The sequence below is a fragment of the Drosophila miranda genome, assembly GCF_003369915.1.
Source record: "Drosophila miranda strain MSH22 chromosome Y unlocalized genomic scaffold, D.miranda_PacBio2.1 Contig_Y1_pilon, whole genome shotgun sequence".
NCBI classification, from domain to species: Eukaryota; Metazoa; Arthropoda; class Insecta; order Diptera; family Drosophilidae; genus Drosophila; species Drosophila miranda.
Genome location: NW_022881603.1, coordinates 33,693,902 through 33,711,545, shown reverse-complemented (window position 1 = coordinate 33,711,545; position 17,644 = coordinate 33,693,902). Strand labels below are relative to the sequence as shown.

General features: G+C 48.9%; 1 long non-coding RNA gene across 1 annotated transcript; it reads left to right on the top strand.

The window, feature by feature from the left end:
• The first annotated feature begins 1,934 nt into the window (after positions 1-1,934).
• On the top strand, positions 1,935-2,161 carry LOC117189530. Its single transcript, XR_004473430.1, has 2 exons — positions 1,935-1,966; positions 2,095-2,161. It is a non-coding gene; the product is annotated as an uncharacterized LOC117189530 (long non-coding RNA).
• Positions 2,162-17,644: the final 15,483 nt, after the last annotated feature.

Here is a 17,644-nt window from a genome sequence, read left to right as displayed (position 1 = left end):
CAATATAAAGTTTTTGGAACGGGCGCTCAGTGACCACTTCTTGCCCCATCCCGACCTGCATCCGATAATTCGGCGCTTTCGACTCCTTGCACACGGTGCACCGTCGGATATAATCCCGCACCTCTATCGCCATGTTCGGCCAGTAAAACTGCCTACGCAATAAGTGTAAGGTTTTCGCGATTCCTCCGTGCGCTGTCTTCTCGTCCGAATGTGCGTTGTCTATCAACGCGGCCGTCAGCGAACTCGGAACCCACAATTTCCAGACGGCGCCCTCCAGTTGATCATCCAATCGTTCAAAGCGCATGCGCTTGAATATCATGCCGTCAACAATCTGGAGATCAGGTAAGCGGTCTTGGTTCTCTGTTATTTCCTTCCTTAACTCCTGATATTCTCCAGATTCAAACTCCACCGTTTCAAAACCCAGGATACTACTCGGATCCACTTCCAGCTCTTCAATACTGCGTGACAATGTATCTGCCACTACATTGTCCGCTCCTTTCCGGTGTTCTATGCCGAAATCGAAGGCCTGCAGTTGAAGGGACCAACGAGCTAAGCGACCATCCAGGTTCTTCATGGTCATGAGCCATTTGAGACTGACGTGGTCAGTTATGACTGTAAACGGCATAAGCTCTACGTACGGACGGAACTTAAGGATCGCCATGAGGGCTGCCAGACACTCTTTCTCTGTCACCGAGTAGTTTTTTTGGTGGCAATTCAGTTTGGCAGAGAAAAACGCTATGGGCCTCTCGTTCTGCTCGTCATCCCTTTGGAAGAGTACGGCTCCTACTCCATAATGTGAGGCGTCGCACTGTATGTAGAAGTGCTGATTGAAATCCGCGTGTACCAGGACTGGTGCCGAGGTGAGTGCAGCTTTTAGCTCCCCCATGGCTCGTTTTGCCTCCTCCGTCAATTTAAACTTTCCATTTCCCGACTTTTTCAGGGCGTCTGTGAGCGGACCGGCCATCTCAGCATATTTTTTCATAAAGCGCCGGTACCAGCCCGCAGTTCCCAGGAAACTACGCAATTCTCGAACAGATCGCGGCTCGGGAATGCGCAAAATGGCCGACACACGATCCGGATCCATCTTCAGCGCTCCTCCTCCCACTCTAAATCCCAGGTATTTAATGTTTTTATAGCAAAAATGAGATTTGCTCAGCCCTATCGTTAAATTTGCTTCTCGTAGACGCTCGGCAACCTGTCGCAGAATCTTCACGTGCGTTTGGAAGTCCTCAGCTATAATCAGCAAGTCGTCGAGATACGCATAGACGTTTGAACGCATCTCAACCGGAATCACCTTATCGACCAGTCTACATAGGCGTTGTGCGGCGTTGCAGAGGCCAAAGGGCATCATACGGAACTGGTACAGAGGCCGTCCCGGCACCGTGAACGCCGTATATGGTCGACTCTGCTCGTCCAGCTCGATTTGCCAAAAAGCGAATTTTAAGTCGACGCTGGAGATATATATCGTCCGATCGAGACGCGACAAAATCCCCTCGATGCTAGGAAGTGGGTAAGCGTCCTTGATGGTTACTTTGTTGAGCTTTCGGGCATCGAGGCAGAAACGATTTTTGCCCGGCCTTCGCACCACGGTGGTACGGTTGCTCCACGGACTATCACTGTACTCGATGACTCCCAAAGCCAACATTTTGTCCACCTCACCACACACCACTTCCTGCATCGCTGGCTCGGCCTTCTCCACCAACTGAATTTTGTGAGTCTCTCTCGACGTCCTCCCCAGGCCTACGGCTTCGAGAGTCAGAAACTCTGCCTTCACCTGATCCAAGGCTGCCCCTTGCTCTTCTGACAACTCCCATTCTTCCTGCACTATCTCCTTCTCCGGGCCTTCCACATAGTGAGCGACTTGATCAGCCAGCACTTCTTCCACTAATCTGTGAGATGCCCCTACTGGACCTTCTCCCATCACCTCAGGAGCCAATGAGAATACCCGCCAAAAGTCTACCCCCAAGTAAATTTCCTGTTCCAAGAAAGGGCATACGAAAAACGTTAATCTTTTTACCTCTCCCTTGTATTTCACCGGTAATTCTACTCGGCCAACGATTGCGCGATCTTCCCCATTCGCTACCTTCACTATAGAAGAATATCGACGAGCCTCCACGCCCAGCTTCTCCAGGAATTCCTGACCATTACACCCTAGCATGCTGTGTGTAGCGCCTGAATCCAACAGGCCTCGCACGGACTCGCCCATTATAGAGATTTCTGCGAAAACTCTCGGGTCTTTCTTGCACCAACGCTTTACTGAAGAAATCACCTGCCTCCTCATAGCTCGCCTTTGCTTAAAACGGGATCTCGCCTTTCTCACCCGCACCGACAGTGCTCGCATACCATCCACTTGTAGCTCAGAAAATATTCTATTTCTGGTTTCTAAATAATTTCATAAGCGCTCTTCATATGATAAGTTCCTTAACCTAGCATGCAATTTACGTCTATCTAATTCATTTTTATTTTCTTCTACTTTCTCTGCGCAGGCCCCTTCTGTGAGCGTGATTCGCCTGCTTTGATCGCACCCCTCTTCACGTTTCCCGCGCAATTCGGACAGGCTGGACAATATGCATCGGGCTTTCCACACCGGTAGCAGAAAATTCGCCTCTCCGATGCCATACAGTCCCTAAAGCCATGATCGGTCTGCCCGCAGTTCCAGCAAATCAAATTCTGTGGAACACGCTGTGTCACTTGCGCTTCCTCAATGACCTCTGCCTCTTCATCGCCAATCGACCGATCCTGCGCGACCTCGCTGACGTTCGCATTCGGCCCGCGACCATAGTTTATGGCTTTGGGTGCTCCTCGCCACGAAGATCGAGCCTTCCTCTTCAGATGTGCCTCTATTTCCACGCACTCATCCCGCAGTTGGTCTAAGGAATAAACCCGTAAGCCGTAGACGAAACTCGCTATCTCATCTGTGAGTGCCTTTTTGACGATTTTTACCATCTCCTTTTCAGGTGGTGGCATCTCCAACCTCGACGCGAGCTTTCTCATGACATGGAAAAAGTCTTCCACACTCTCGTTTGACCGCTGCATTCTTTCTCGCAGTTCTCTCATGCGGCCTCGGAAACGAGCAATTAAGTCGCCCCTTAGTTCCTGCCAAACACCACCGCCATGATCACGGATGTACTGCCAGTACCATTCCCGCGCGTTTCCTGTAACCAGGTGATGAAATCCGTTTAGAACTTCATCCCACGGACAGCGGCATTGGGCTTGTAGGAATTCAATTCGGAACACAAAATCCTCGACTGTCATTTTGTTGCTGTCTCCGTCGAACGTCACGTCCCATTTTTCGACTCGGCCCCACCGTGGCCAAGGTCTATAACCCGGGGGATTTGGATGCGGATCTTCTCGAGGAATCCCACCAGCTCTCCTACCCTCGCCACGACCCTGACCCGAGTGTCTGAGTGCTATCGGGTTTCGCCAATTTCGCGCTTGATGCCCACCCCGTTGATGCTGCTCACTGGATGCGGTCGGTCCTACTCCTGAAGACGGTTCCGGACCAATACCACCTCGTCCCGAGCGAGCCAAAAATGGTTTTGGTGGCGGAATCGGCGCATCAGTCGTGCTAGACGGCTTCCTTTTCGGGATTGCTCCTCGATACTCCTGCTCGTGGTGAACCTCCTCCCGCTGCGGTTCCTTCTGCTGCTGCAGCTGTCTAACCGGCTGGAGTACCTCGTTGAGTTGGTGCATCTTCTCGATAAACCCCTTACGCAACTCCTCCTGCAACACCCGACTAATCGAGTCAGTGTTCGCTGCCCTGTGTGTCGCATGAGCCTGAGCCAACGATACGTTGACTGCTGATGCCAGTTCGAAAGCAAGCGTGGGTGTAGGACCGGACATTGGCCATTCTTCTGACCTGGCCTGGACCGGTGTTCTTGGCAACCCACCCACAGCTCCAAGTTCCTCCCGATCTTGATCAAACATCGCCCCTGACACTTCTCCTATCTGGTCCACTGTTTTGTTTACGCGTGATCGCGTATGATACTGTCGACTACCCCCTTCTTGTGGCATCTGCACCGAGCAACACCAATATTACAAAAAAAAAAAGGGAAACTCCTAAACTAAGATAATATATATAAATAAAGAAATAAATACCCAAAGAAATAACTAGTAAGAATAAATAACACCACGCTTCGGACCAATAAATACTCCGATAAATAAATAAATAAATACCGATATAAATATTGCGCCAACCCGCGCCGTTAACGAGATATATGCAATTAAATATTTGAATAAATAAATAATAACATACATGTATATTCGATCGACACCTAAGACACTCAAACTTCAAACACATTCAACACAACACAAAACCTAACAACAAAAATTCCTATCAGTTCTTCTTTTTCTTACAAGATTCATTAAGAGGGGGACACGTGACTAGCCGGGACCAGCAACCGCTCCAGTTTCTGCGCTCCACTTGACAGTCGCCCTACGGATATCCTACAATTACGAACACCACCTTTGTGTGGCCTGTCATCTACTCTAGTCATCGCTCTAAGCGATGGCCGATAAACGAGAAGCCTCACGGTGCATGAGCTCACTTTGCTTGTGATTTGTTCCTGTCATCCATCATACCGATCTGCCATGACAACAGATGCATCGCGGGTTGTCTTTACGACTCCCGGGCCACCTACTCCTCACCACCTCTCGGCAGTCAGACAACAGGTTCAAAAACACGAAAGCGGCTTTGTTTTAAACAAACAGGTGCGAAACTACAATGAACATTTACCTACATGACTTACTCTAACTTATTCCAATATCACATTCCATCACAGATTTATTCGATATCACAGTCCACCAGGCAATGTGTCCGTCGCAAACTCCCTGTCCATTTTTTTGTTGAACGGCAGTGACTTACGTTCACTTGCGACATCGAATAGCGACAAAATGTTCAACTGTAATTCGTAAGTCCCTATCACATATTTTATATATCCGTTAACTGCCTCCGTCTATCCATCCCTAGCATCAATCACCCCGCGCCATTAAGGACCAGCTTTACGCTCACCTTAAGCCTGCAGCAGCGACTTCTGCCGGGACAGCTAAACTGCACTTCGCGAGCTGTCGTCTTCTCCACTAAATTTATTATTTTTTTTCATTCCCCTCATCTGCCTTTACCAGCCCGAGTGACATTTCTTGTAATACCACCCGAACCTGCGTCAGTCCAGATGCATGCGAATTCGAAAATAATTTGGGCGCCATTTGTTACACTTGGCTTGTTTCCCAGAGGGCAATGCCGGCTAGCTGTCGACCCCAGGGCTGGGTAGTTCCCCTTTCCCGCCAAATGTAGACAAAAAAGGAGACATACTACTTCTCGGGACATCAAAACTACCAACAACCTAAAGACAAAGAAACTCATAAACAGACGGCTATCAAGTGGGTGAAGCTTGGGTGTTATCACTTCGCGCGCCCGCCCTACCTGTGACCAAACACAACGTTCATTTTGGCCACCCTCTGCTGGAACGGTAACGGCTGGCCTAATCCATGGCTTACGCCACGCGTCCTCCCTCTATTTTAAATTTACTGCATCATGCTTCAGTATATATCCAAGCTTTAATAATTATAAATTGACAATTTCATCTTTCTCATTAATAAATAGCTATACTCAAAATTATCACTAACCACAAAGAAACACCAAAACGTTCGACACAAAGGCAAACAAGGAAATAACTGCTGAAATTTCGTTCAATCAACAGGGATACCCTCACCCATACGTAATGGAATATGTGTAGATGAGTGGATCCAGTTTTACGGGAGTTAATTTAACTCGGGCCCCTACGGAGACTTAACCTACCAAGAGCTCTTGTTAAGGGTCCCCGGGACATAAACAATAAACAATATTTTTCCACAAATCGCTCGACCAAATACGGTGGACTGATGGGACCCCCGCGTCACCCACTAAGGGTTAATCTTCTGGAACTGAACAGCTGATCGCAGATTTAGGTTCGTGAAAGGTGTTGGTGTTTTTACATATTTTTTTCAATGGCCAAGATTTTACGTTAAACTGTTTAAGCTAATACCAATTACTAAATAAAGGACAACACACGGAACAAAATAACATTTAATGTGGAACGGTGTTTGGAGTGCCGATTATGTTTTTTTCCTTAAGTTCATACGACGCGGGCGATCGCTGGCCGTGGCCGGTCAGCCCTAAATTTATATAGGTCCGTGTATACGTGCGCGCGTGTGTGTGTGTGTGAATAGGGTTTCGGGGTTGTTACCTGGTGAATGAGACCAAACGTGTGGCACGCACTGGAAGGCGATGCAACGATCGTGCGGTGTGGCTAGAATCGCCCTGGCAGCTAAATCGTTCTCTTTCACCCTCCCCCTTCACACGTCCAGCGCTACTTGGCTCACACACGCGCAACTGGAACGAACTCACTCAGGTTCCGTTGGGCAGTCTTCTTCTCTGCAGTCGACTTTCTCGAACTCCAGTGTCCCTCTCCAGGAAACCTTCTGGCCCGGTTCTGGTGGCTATATTCCTTGCCGGCTGTTTGTAAAATTTTCTGCATTACAACCTATTTTATCGCCCGCCTTTTCTGTACTCACTTCAAACTTTCTGTTTTAAGCACAAAATTTCCAATTTCGACGTTACTCCGTCCACGCTCCACGATTTCTATAATCCAATCCACGTTTTCTAATATTTTCACTCCTATTTATCCCTTTTTCCCTTACTAATACATATATCTAATCCTATTCTCTTCCTTATATCCCCAGTAACGGCTCCAGCTCCCCCCGATGTCCCAAATACACCATCGAGCCTCCCTGGACTTCCGCTAGATGGCGCGTCGCCCTCAGCCCTGGCCACCTATCGTTCAGGTGGGACTGGAACACCACCACGAGTATGTCGTCAGTCCCAGGAGGGACAACATACGCGTGGGCATGCCCACCGGATTCCGGAATTCTGCATTCTTCTGCCGCGCCCAACGTAGGCCACACCCACACCTCACTACATTCTCAGGTCTTTGGCGTGGTACACTCCTATGGGACGGCCGTTAAGGTCCTCCAGAGCATACGCGTTCTCTCCTACTGGCTTCACTACCCGGCATCGGATGAATTTACGCACGAACTTGGCATTAAAGCCTTTTCCGAAGTCACTAACGACAAAATTTCGGCGGAATACTTCTTGTCCCGGCCTCGCGTAAAACACCCGAGCTCGCTGGTTGTATCTTACCCTAGCGCGAATCCTCTCTGGGATGAGTTGTCGCTTTTCCTGACCCCCCAGCAGCGATATGTCATGCTCGCCGATTGACCGCAGTCGCTTTGCCAGCTTGTAGCATGACCCATGCAAATACATTTGCTGCCCAAAGACTGCAAAGAATGGTGTTACGCCTGTCGCCTCGTGAACCGAGTTCCTAATAGCCAGTTCTATCTCTGGCAGATGCACATCCCAGTCCCGGTGATCGTCTTCCAGATACGCCCGAATCGCGCTGAGTACTGTGCGATTCACGCGTTCGGCTGCGTTACTCTGCGAAGAATACACTGGCGTCCTCATATGAGTGACTCCGAATGCGTCGGTCATCTCCTTAAAAGTTTTCAAGACGAACTGAGCCCCATTGTCCGAGTGAATCATCTCCGGCACTCCAAACTTGTAAAACACCTCGTGAACGAGGAATCTTACAACTTCCTTTGCTGTGGCCTTGGTCATGGTCTTTAGGAATGTGAACTTAGAGAACTGGTCAACTACAATAAATATCCACGCCTGACCGTTCTTTGACCGCGGATATTTGCCCAAAAAATCAATATAAAGTTTTTGGAACGGGCGCTCAGTGACCACTTCTTGCCCCATCCCGACCTGCATCCGATAATTCTGCGCTTTCGACTCCTTGCACACGGTGCACCGTCGGATATAATCCCGCACCCCTATCGCCATGTTCGGCCAGTAAAACTGCCTACGCAATAAGTGCAAGGTTTTCGCGCTTCCTCCGTGCGCTGTCTTCTCTTCCGAATGTGCTTTGTCTATCAACGCGGCCGTCAGCGAACTCGGAACCCATAATTTCCAGACGGCGCCCTCCAGTTGATCATCCAATCGTTCAAAGCGCATGCGCTTGAATATCATGCCGTCAACAATCTGGAGATCAGGTAAGCGGTCTTGGTTCTCTGTTATTTCCTTCCTTAACTCCTGATATTCTCCAGATTCAAACTCCACCGTTTCAAAACCCAGGATACTACTCGGATCCACTTCCAGCTCTTCAATACTGCGTGACAATGTATCTGCCACTACATTGTCCGCTCCTTTCCGGGGTTCTATGCCGAAATCGAAGGCCTGCAGTTGAAGGGACCAACGAGCTAAGCGACCATCCAGGTTCTTCATGGTCATGAGCCATTTGAGACTGGCGTGGTCAGTTATGACTGTAAACGGCATAAGCTCTACGTACGGACGGAACTTAAGGATCGCCATGAGGGCTGCCAGACACTCTTTCTCTGTCACCGAGTAGTTTTTTTGGTGGCAATTCAGTTTGGCAGAGAAAAACGCTAAGGGCCTCTCGTTCTGCTCGTCATCCCTTTGGAAGAGTACGGCTCCTACTCCATAATGTGAGGCGTCGCACTGTATGTAGAAGTGCCGCTTGAAATCCGCGTGTACCAGGACTGGAGCCGAGGTGAGTGCAGCTTTTAGCTCCCCCATGGCTCGTTTTGCCTCCTCCGTCAATTTAAACTTTCCATTTCCCGACTTTTTCAGGGCGTCTGTGAGCGGACCGGCCATCTCAGCATAGTTTTTCATAAAGCGCCGGTACCAGCCCGCAGTTCCCAGGAAACTACGCAATTCTCGAACAGATCGCGGCTCGGGAATGCGCAAAATGGCCGACACACGATCCGGATCCATCTTCAGCGCTCCTCCTCCCACTATAAATCCCAGGTATTTAATGTTTTTATAGCAAAAATGAGATTTGCTCAGCCCTATCGTTAAATTTGCTTCTCGTAGACGCTCGGCAACCTGTCGCAGAATCTTCACGTGGGTTTGGAAGTCCTCAGCTATAATCAGCAAGTCGTCGAGATACGCATAGACGTTTGAACGCATCTCAACCGGAATCACCTTATCGACCAGTCTACATAGGCGTTGTGCGGCGTTGCAGAGGCCAAAGGGCATCCTACGGAACTGGTACAGAGGCCGTCCCGGCACCGTGAACGCCGTATATGGTCGACTCTGCTCGTCCAGCTCGATTTGCCAAAAAGCGAATTTTAAGTCGACGCTGGAGATATATATCGTCTGATCGAGACGCGACAAAATCCCCTCGATGCTAGGAAGTGGGTAAGCGTCCTTGATGGTTACTTTGTTGAGCTTTCGGGCATCGAGGCAGAAACGATTTTTGCCCGGCCTTCGCACCACGGTGGTACGGTTGCTCCACGGACTATCACTGTACTCGATGACTCCCAAAGCCAACATTTTGTCCACCTCACCACACACCACTTCCTGCATCGCTGGCGACAGCGGGTAATGTCGATCCTTCACAGGCTCGGCCCTCTCCACCAACTGAATTTTGTGAGTCTCTCTCGACGTCCTCCCCAGGCCTACGGCTTCGAGGGTCAGAAACTCTGCCTTCACCTGATCCAAGGCTGCCCTTTGCTCTTCTGACAACTCCCATTCTTCCTGCACTATCTCCTTCTCCGGGCCCTCCACATAGTGAGCGACTTGATCAGCCAGCACTTCTTCCACTAATCTGTGAGATGCCCCTACTGGACCTTCTCCCATCACCTCAGGAGCCAATGAGAATACCCGCCAAAAGTCTACCCCCAAGTAAATGTCCTGTTCCAAGAACGGGCATACGAAAAACGTTAATCTTTTTACCTCTCCCTTGTATTTCACCGGTAATTCTACTCGGCCAACGATTGCGCGATCTTCCCCATTCGCTACCTTCACTATAGAAGAATATCGACGAGCCTCCACGCCCAGCTTCTCCAGGAATTCCTGACCATTACACCCTAGCATGCTGTGTGTAGCGCCTGAATCCAACAGGCCTCGCACGGACTCGCCCATTATAGAGATTTCTGCGAAAACTCTCGGGGCTTTCTTGCACCAACGCTTTACTGAAGAAATCACCTGCCTCCTCATAGCTCGCCTTTGCTCTTCGCTCTTCATATGATAAGTTCCTTAACCTAGCATGCAATTTACGTGGAACTAATTCATTTTTATTTTCTTCTACTTTCTCTGCGCAGGCCCCTTCTGTGAGCGTGATTCGCCTGCTTTGATCGCACCCCTCTTCACGTTTCCCGCGCAATTCGGACAGGCTGGACAATATGCATCGGGCTTTCCACACCGGTAGCAGAAAATTCGCCTCTCCGATGCCATACAGTCCCTAAAGCCATGATCGGTCTGCCCGCAGTTCCAGCAAATCAAATTCTGTGGAACACGCTGTGTCACTTGCGCTTCCTCAATGACCTCTGCCTCTTCATCGCCAATCGACCGATCCTGCGCGACCTCGCTGACGTTCGCATTCGGCCCGCGACCATAGTTTGTGGCTTTGGGTTCTCCTCGCCACTAAGATCGAGCCTTCCTCTTCAGATGTGCCTCTATTTCCACGCACTCATCCCGCAGTTGGTCTAAGGAATAAACCCGTAAGCCGTAGACGAAACTCGCTATCTCATCTGTGAGTGCCTTTTTGACGATTTTTCCCATCTCCTTTTCAGGTGGTGGCATCTCCAACCTCGACGCGAGCTTTCTCATGACATGGAAAAAGTCTTTCACACTCTCGTTTGACCGCTGCATTCTTTCTCGCAGTTCTCTCATGCGGTCGAACTCGGACGCCGTGCCTCGGAAACGAGCAATTAAGTCGCCCCTTAGTTCCTGCCAAACACCACCGCCATGATCACGGATGTACTGCCAGTACCATTCCCGCGCGTTTCCTGTAACCAGGTGATGAAATCCCTTTAGAACTTCATCCCACGGACAGCGGCATTGGGCTTGTAGGAATTCAATTCGGAACACAAAATCCTCGACTGTCATTTTGTTGCTGTCTCCGTCGAACGTCACGTCCCATTTTTCGACTCGGCCCCACCGTGGCCAAGGTCTATAACCCGGGGGATTTGGATGCGGATCTTCTCGAGGAATCCCACCAGCTCTCCTACCCTCGCCACGACCCTGACCCGAGTGTCTGAGTGCTATCGGGTTTCGCCAATTTCGCGCTTGATGCCCACCCCGTTGGTGCTGCTCACTGGATGCGGTCGGTCCTACTCCTGAAGACGGTTCCGGACCAATACCACCTCGCCCCGAGCGAGCCAAAAATGGTTTTGGTGGCGGAATCGGCGCATCAGTCGTGCTAGACGGCTTCCTTTTCGGGATTGCTCCTCGATACTCCTGCTCGTGGTGAACCTCCTCCCGCTGCGGTTCCTTCTGCTGCTGCAGCTGTCTAACCGGCTGGAGTACCTCGTTGAGTTGGTGCATCTTCTCGATAAACCCCTTACGCAACTCCTCCTGCAACACCCGACTAATCGAGTCAGTGTTCGCTGCCCTGTGTGTCGCATGAGCCTGAGCCAACGATACGTTGACTGCTGATGCCAGTTCGAAAGCAAGCGTGGGTGTAGGACCGGACATTGGCCATTCTTCTGACCTGGCCTGGACCGGTGTTCTTGGCAACCCACCCACAGCTCCAAGTTCCTCCCGATCTTGATCAAACATCGCCCCTGACACTTCTCCTATCTGGTCCACTGTTTTGTTTACGCGTGATCGCGTATGATACTGTCGACTACCCCCTTCTTGTGGCATCTGCACCGAGCAACACCAATATTACAAAAAAAAAAAGGGAAACTCCTAAACTAAGATAATATATATAAATAAAGAAATAAATACCCAAAGAAATAACTAGTAAGAATAAATAACACCACGCTTCGGACCAATAAATACTCCGATAAATAAATAAACAAATACCGATATAAATATTGCGCCAACCAGCGCCGTTAACGAGATATATGCAATTAAATATTTGAATAAATAAATAATAACATACATGTATATTCGATCGACACCTAAGACACTCAAACTTCAAACACATTCAACACAACACAAAACCTAACAACACAAATTCCTAACAGTTCTTCTTCTTCTTACAAGATTCATTAAGAGGGGGACACGTGACTAGCCGGGACCAGTAACCGCTCCAGTTTCTGCGCTCCACTTGACAGTCGCCCTACGGATATCCTACAATTACGAACACCACCTTTGTGTGGCCTGTCATCTACTCTAGTCATCGCTCTAAGCGATGGCCGATAAACGAGAAGCCTCACGGTGCATGAGCTCACTTTGCTTGTGATTTGTTCCTGTCATCCATCATACCGATCTGCCATGACAACAGATGCATCGCGGGTTGTCTTTACGACTCCCGGGCCACCTACTCCTCACCACCTCTCGGCAGACAGACAACAGGTTCAAAAACACGAAAGCGGCTTTGTTTTAAACAAACAGGTGCGAAACTACAATGAACATTTACCTACATGACTTACTCTAACTTATTCCAATATCACATTCCATCACAGATTTATTCGATATCACAGTCCACCAGGCAATGTGTCCGTCGCAAACTCCCTGTCCATTTTTTTGTTGAACGGCAGTGACTTACGTTCACTTGCGACATCGAATAGCGACAAAATGTTCAACTGTAATTCGTAAGTCCCTATCACATATTTTATATATCCGTTAACTGCCTCCGTCTATCCATCCCTAGCATCAATCACCCCGCGCCATTAAGGACCAGCTTTACGCTCACCTTAAGCCTGCAGCAGCGACTTCTGCCGGGACAGCTAAACTGCACTTCGCGAGCTGTCGTCTTCTCCACTAAATTTATTATTTTTTTTCATTCCCCTCATCTGCCTTTACCAGCCCGAGTGACATTTCTTGTAATACCACCCGAACCTGCGTCAGTCCAGATGCATGCGAATTCGAAAATAATTTGGGCGCCATTTGTTACACTTGGCTTGTTTCCCAGAGGGCAATGCCGGCTAGCTGTCGACCCCAGGGCTGGGTAGTTCCCCTTTCCCGCCAAATGTAGACAAAAAAGGAGACATACTACTTCTCGGGACATCAAAACTACCAACAACCTAAAGACAAAGAAACTCATAAACAGACGGCTATCAAGTGGGTGAAGCTTGGGTGTTATCACTTCGCGCGCCCGCCCTACCTGTGACCAAACACAACGTTCATTTTGGCCACCCTCTGCTGGAACGGTAACGGCTGGCCTAATCCATGGCTTACGCCACGCGTCCTCCCTCTATTTTAAATTTACTGCATCATGCTTCAGTATATATCCAAGCTTTAATAATTATAAATTGACAATTTCATCTTTCTCATTAATAAATAGCTATACTCAAAATTATCACTAACCACTAAGAAACACCAAAACGTTCGACACAAAGGCAAACAAGGAAATAACTGCTGAAATTTCGTTCAACCAACAGGGATACCCTCACCCATACGTAATGGAATATGTGTAGATGAGTGGATCCAGTTTTACGGGAGTTAATTTAACTCGGGCCCCTACGGAGACTTAACCTACCAAGAGCTCTTGTTAAGGGTCCCCGGGACATAAACAATAAACAATATTTTTCCACAAATCGCTCGACCAAATACGGTGGACTGATGGGACCCCCGCGTCACCCACTAAGGGTTAATCATCTGGCACTGAACAGCTGATCGCAGATTTAGGTTCGTGAAAGGTGTTGGTGTTTTTACATATTTTTTTTCAATGGCCAAGATTTTACGTTAAACGGTTTAAGCTAATACTAATTACTAAATAAAGGACAACACACGGAACAAAATAACATTTAATGTGGAACGGTGTTTGGAGTGCGGATTATGTTTTTTTTCTTTAAGTTCAAACGACGTGGGCGATCGCTGGCCGTGGCCGGTCAGCCCTAAATTTATATAGGTCCGTGTATACGTGCGCGCGTGTGTGTGTGTGTGAATAGGGTTTCGGGGTTTTTACTTGGTGAATGAGACCAAACGTGTGGCACGCACTGGAAGGCGATGCAACGATCGTGCGGTGTGGCTAGAATCGCCCTGGCAGTTAAATCGTCCTCTTTCACCCTCCCCCTTCACACGTCCCGCGCTACTTGGCTCACACACGCGCAACTGGAACGAACTCACTCAGGTTCCGTTGGGCAGTCTTCTTCTCTGCAGTCGACTTTCTCGAACTCCAGTTTCCCTCTCCAGGAAACTTTCTGGCCCGGTTCTGGTGGCTATATTCCTTGCCGGCTGTTTGTAAAATTTTCTGCATTACAACCTATTTTATCGCCCGCCTTTTCTGTACTCACTTCAAACTTTCTGTTTTAAGCACAAAATTTCCAATTTCGACGTTACTCCGTCCACGCTCCACGATTTCTATAATCCAATCCACGTTTTCTAATATTTTCACTCCTATTTATCCCTTTTTCCCTTACTAATACATATATCTAATCCTATTCTCTTCCTTATATCCCCAGTAACGGCTCCAGCTCCCCCCGAGCCTCCCTGGACTTCCGCTAGATGGCGCGTCGCTCAGCCCTGGCCACCTATCGTTCAGGTGGGACTGGAACATCACCACGAGTATGTCGTCAGTCCCAGGAGGGACAACATACGCGTGGGCATGCCCACCGGATTCCGGAACACTATTGAGCACACGCCGGCGTGCCCTCCACTCTTCTGCCGCGCCCAACGTAGGCCACACCCACACCTCACTACATTCTCAGGTCTTTGGCGTGGTACACTCCTATGGGACGGCCGTTAAGGTTCTCCAGAGCGTACGCGTTCTCTCCTACTGGCTTCACTACCCGGCATCGGATGAATTTACGCGCGAACTTGGCATTAAAGCCTTTTCCGAAGTCACTAAGGACAAAATTTCGGCGGAATACCTCTTGTCCCGGCCTCGTGTAAAACACCCGAGCTCGCTGGTTGTACCTTACCCTACTACGCTCGTATGCCTGATGTAAGCTAGCGCGAATCCTCTCTTGGATGAGTTGTCGCTTGTCCTGACCCTCCAGCAGCGATATGTCATGCTCGCCGATTGACCGCAGTCGCTTTGCCAGCTTGTAGCATGACCCATGCAAATACATTTGCTGCCCGAAGACTGCAAAGAATGGTGTTACGCCTGTCGCCTCGTGAACCGAGTTCCTAATAGCCAGTTCTATCTCCGGCAGATGCACATCCCAGTCCCGGTGATCGTCTTCCAGATACGCCCGAATCGCGCTGAGTACTGTGCGATTCACGCGTTCGGCTGCGTTACTCTGCGGAGAATACACTGGCGTCCTCTTATGAGTGACTCCGAATGCATCGGTCATCTCCTTAAAAGTTTTCGAGACGAACTGAGCCCCATTGTCCGAGTGAATCATCTCCGGCACTCCAAACTTGTAAAACACCTCGTGAACGAGGAATCTTACAACTTCCTTTGCTGTGGCCTTGGTCATGGTCTTTAGGAATGTGAACTTAGAGAACTGGTCAACTACAATAAATATCCACGCCTGACCGTTCTTTGACCGCGGATATTTGCCCAAAAAATCAATATAAAGTTTTTGGAACGGGCGCTCAGTGACCACTTCTTGCCCCATCCCGACTTGCATCCGATAATTCTGCGCTTTCGACTCCTTGCACACGGTGCACCGTCGGATATAATCCCGCACCTCTATCGCCATGTTCGGCCAGTAAAACTGCCTACGTAATAAGTGCAAGGTTTTCGCGATTCCTCCGTGCGCTGTCTTCTCTTCCGAATGTGCTTTGTCTATCAACGCGGCCGTCAGCGAACTCGGAACCCACAATTTCCAGACGGCGCCTTCCAGTTGATCATCCAATCGTTCAAAGCGCATGCGCTTGAATATCATGCCGTCAACAATCTGGAGATCAGGTAAGCGGTCTTGGTTCTCTGTTATTTCCTTCCTTAACTCCTGATATTCTCCAGATTCAAACTGCACCGTTTCGAAACCCAGGATACTACTCGGATCCACTTCCAGCTCTTCAATACTGCGTGACAATGTATCTGCCACTACATTGTCCGCTCCTTTCCGGGGTTCTATGCCGAAATCGAAGGCCTGCAGTTGAAGGGACCAACGAGCTAAGCGACCATCCAGGTTCTTCATGGTCATGAGCCATTTGAGACTGGCGTGGTCAGGTATGACTGTAAACGGCATAAGCTCTACGTACGGACGGAACTTAAGGATCGCCATGAGGGCTGCCAGACACTCTTTCTCTGTCACCGAGTAGTTTTTTTGGTGGCAATTCAGTTTGGCAGAGAAAAACGCTAAGGGCCTCTCCTTCTGCTCGTCATCCCTTTGGAAGAGTACGGCTCCTACTCCATAATGTGAGGCGTCGCACTGTATGTAGAAGTGCCGCTTGAAATCCGCGTGTACCAGGACTGGTGCCGAGGACTGCCGAGGAAGAGAATAGGATTAGTTATATGTATTAGTAAGGGAAAAAGGGATAAATGGGAGTGAAAATATTAGAAAACGTGGATTGGATTATGGAAATCGTGGAGCGTGGACGGAGTAACGTCGAAATTTGAAATTTTGTGCTTAAAACAGAAAGTTTGAAGTGAGTACAGAAAAGGCGGGCGATAAAATAGGTTGTAATGCAGAAAATTTTACTAACAGCCGGCAAGGAATATAGCCACCAGAACCGGCCCAGAAGGTTTCCTGGAGAGGGACACTGGAGTTCGAGAAAGTCGACTGCAGAGAAGAAGACTGCCCAACGGAACCTGAGTGAGTTCGTTCCAGTTGCGCGTGTGTGAGCCAAGTAGCGCGGGACGTGTGAAGGAGGAGGGTGAAAGAGGCCGATTTAGCTGCCAGGGCGATTCTAGCCACACCGCACGTTCGTTGCATCGCCTTCCAGTGCGTGCCACACGTTTGGTGTCATTCACCAGGTAACAACCCCGAAACCCTATTCACACACACACACACGCGCGCACGTATACACGGACCTATATAAATTTAGGGCTGACCGGCCACGGCCAGCGATCGCCCACGTCGTTTGAACTTAAAGAAAAAAAACATAATCCGCACTCCAAACACCGTTCCACATTAAATGTTATTTTGTTCCGTGTGTTGTCCTTTATTTAGTAATTAGTATTAGCTTAAACCGTTTAACGTAAAATCTTGGCCATTGAAAAAAAATATGTAAAAACACCAACACCTTTCACGAACCTAAATCTGCGATCAGCTGTTCAGTGCCAGAAGATTAACCCTTAGTGGGTGACGCGGGGGTCCCATCAGTCCACCGTATTTGGTCGAGCGATTTGTGGAAAAATATTGTTTATTGTTTATGTCCCGGGGACCCTTAACAAGAGCTCTTGGTAGGTTAAGTCTCCGTAGGGGCCCGAGTTAAATTAACTCCCGTAAAACTGGATCCACTCATCTACACATATTCCATTACGTATGGGTGAGGGTATCCCTGTTGGTTGAACGAAATTTCAGCAGTTATTTCCTTGTTTGCCTTTGTGTCGAACGTTTTGGTGTTTCTTAGTGGTTAGTGATAATTTTGAGTATAGCTATTTATTAATGAGAAAGATGAAATTGTCAATTTACGATTATTAAAGCTTGGATATATATTGAAGCATGATGCATTAAATTTAAAATAGAGGGAGGACGCGTGGCGTAAGCCATGGATTAGGCCAGCCGTTACCGTTCCAGCAGAGGGTGGCCAAAATGAACGTTGTGTTTGGTCACAGGTAGGGCGGGCGCGCGAAGTGAT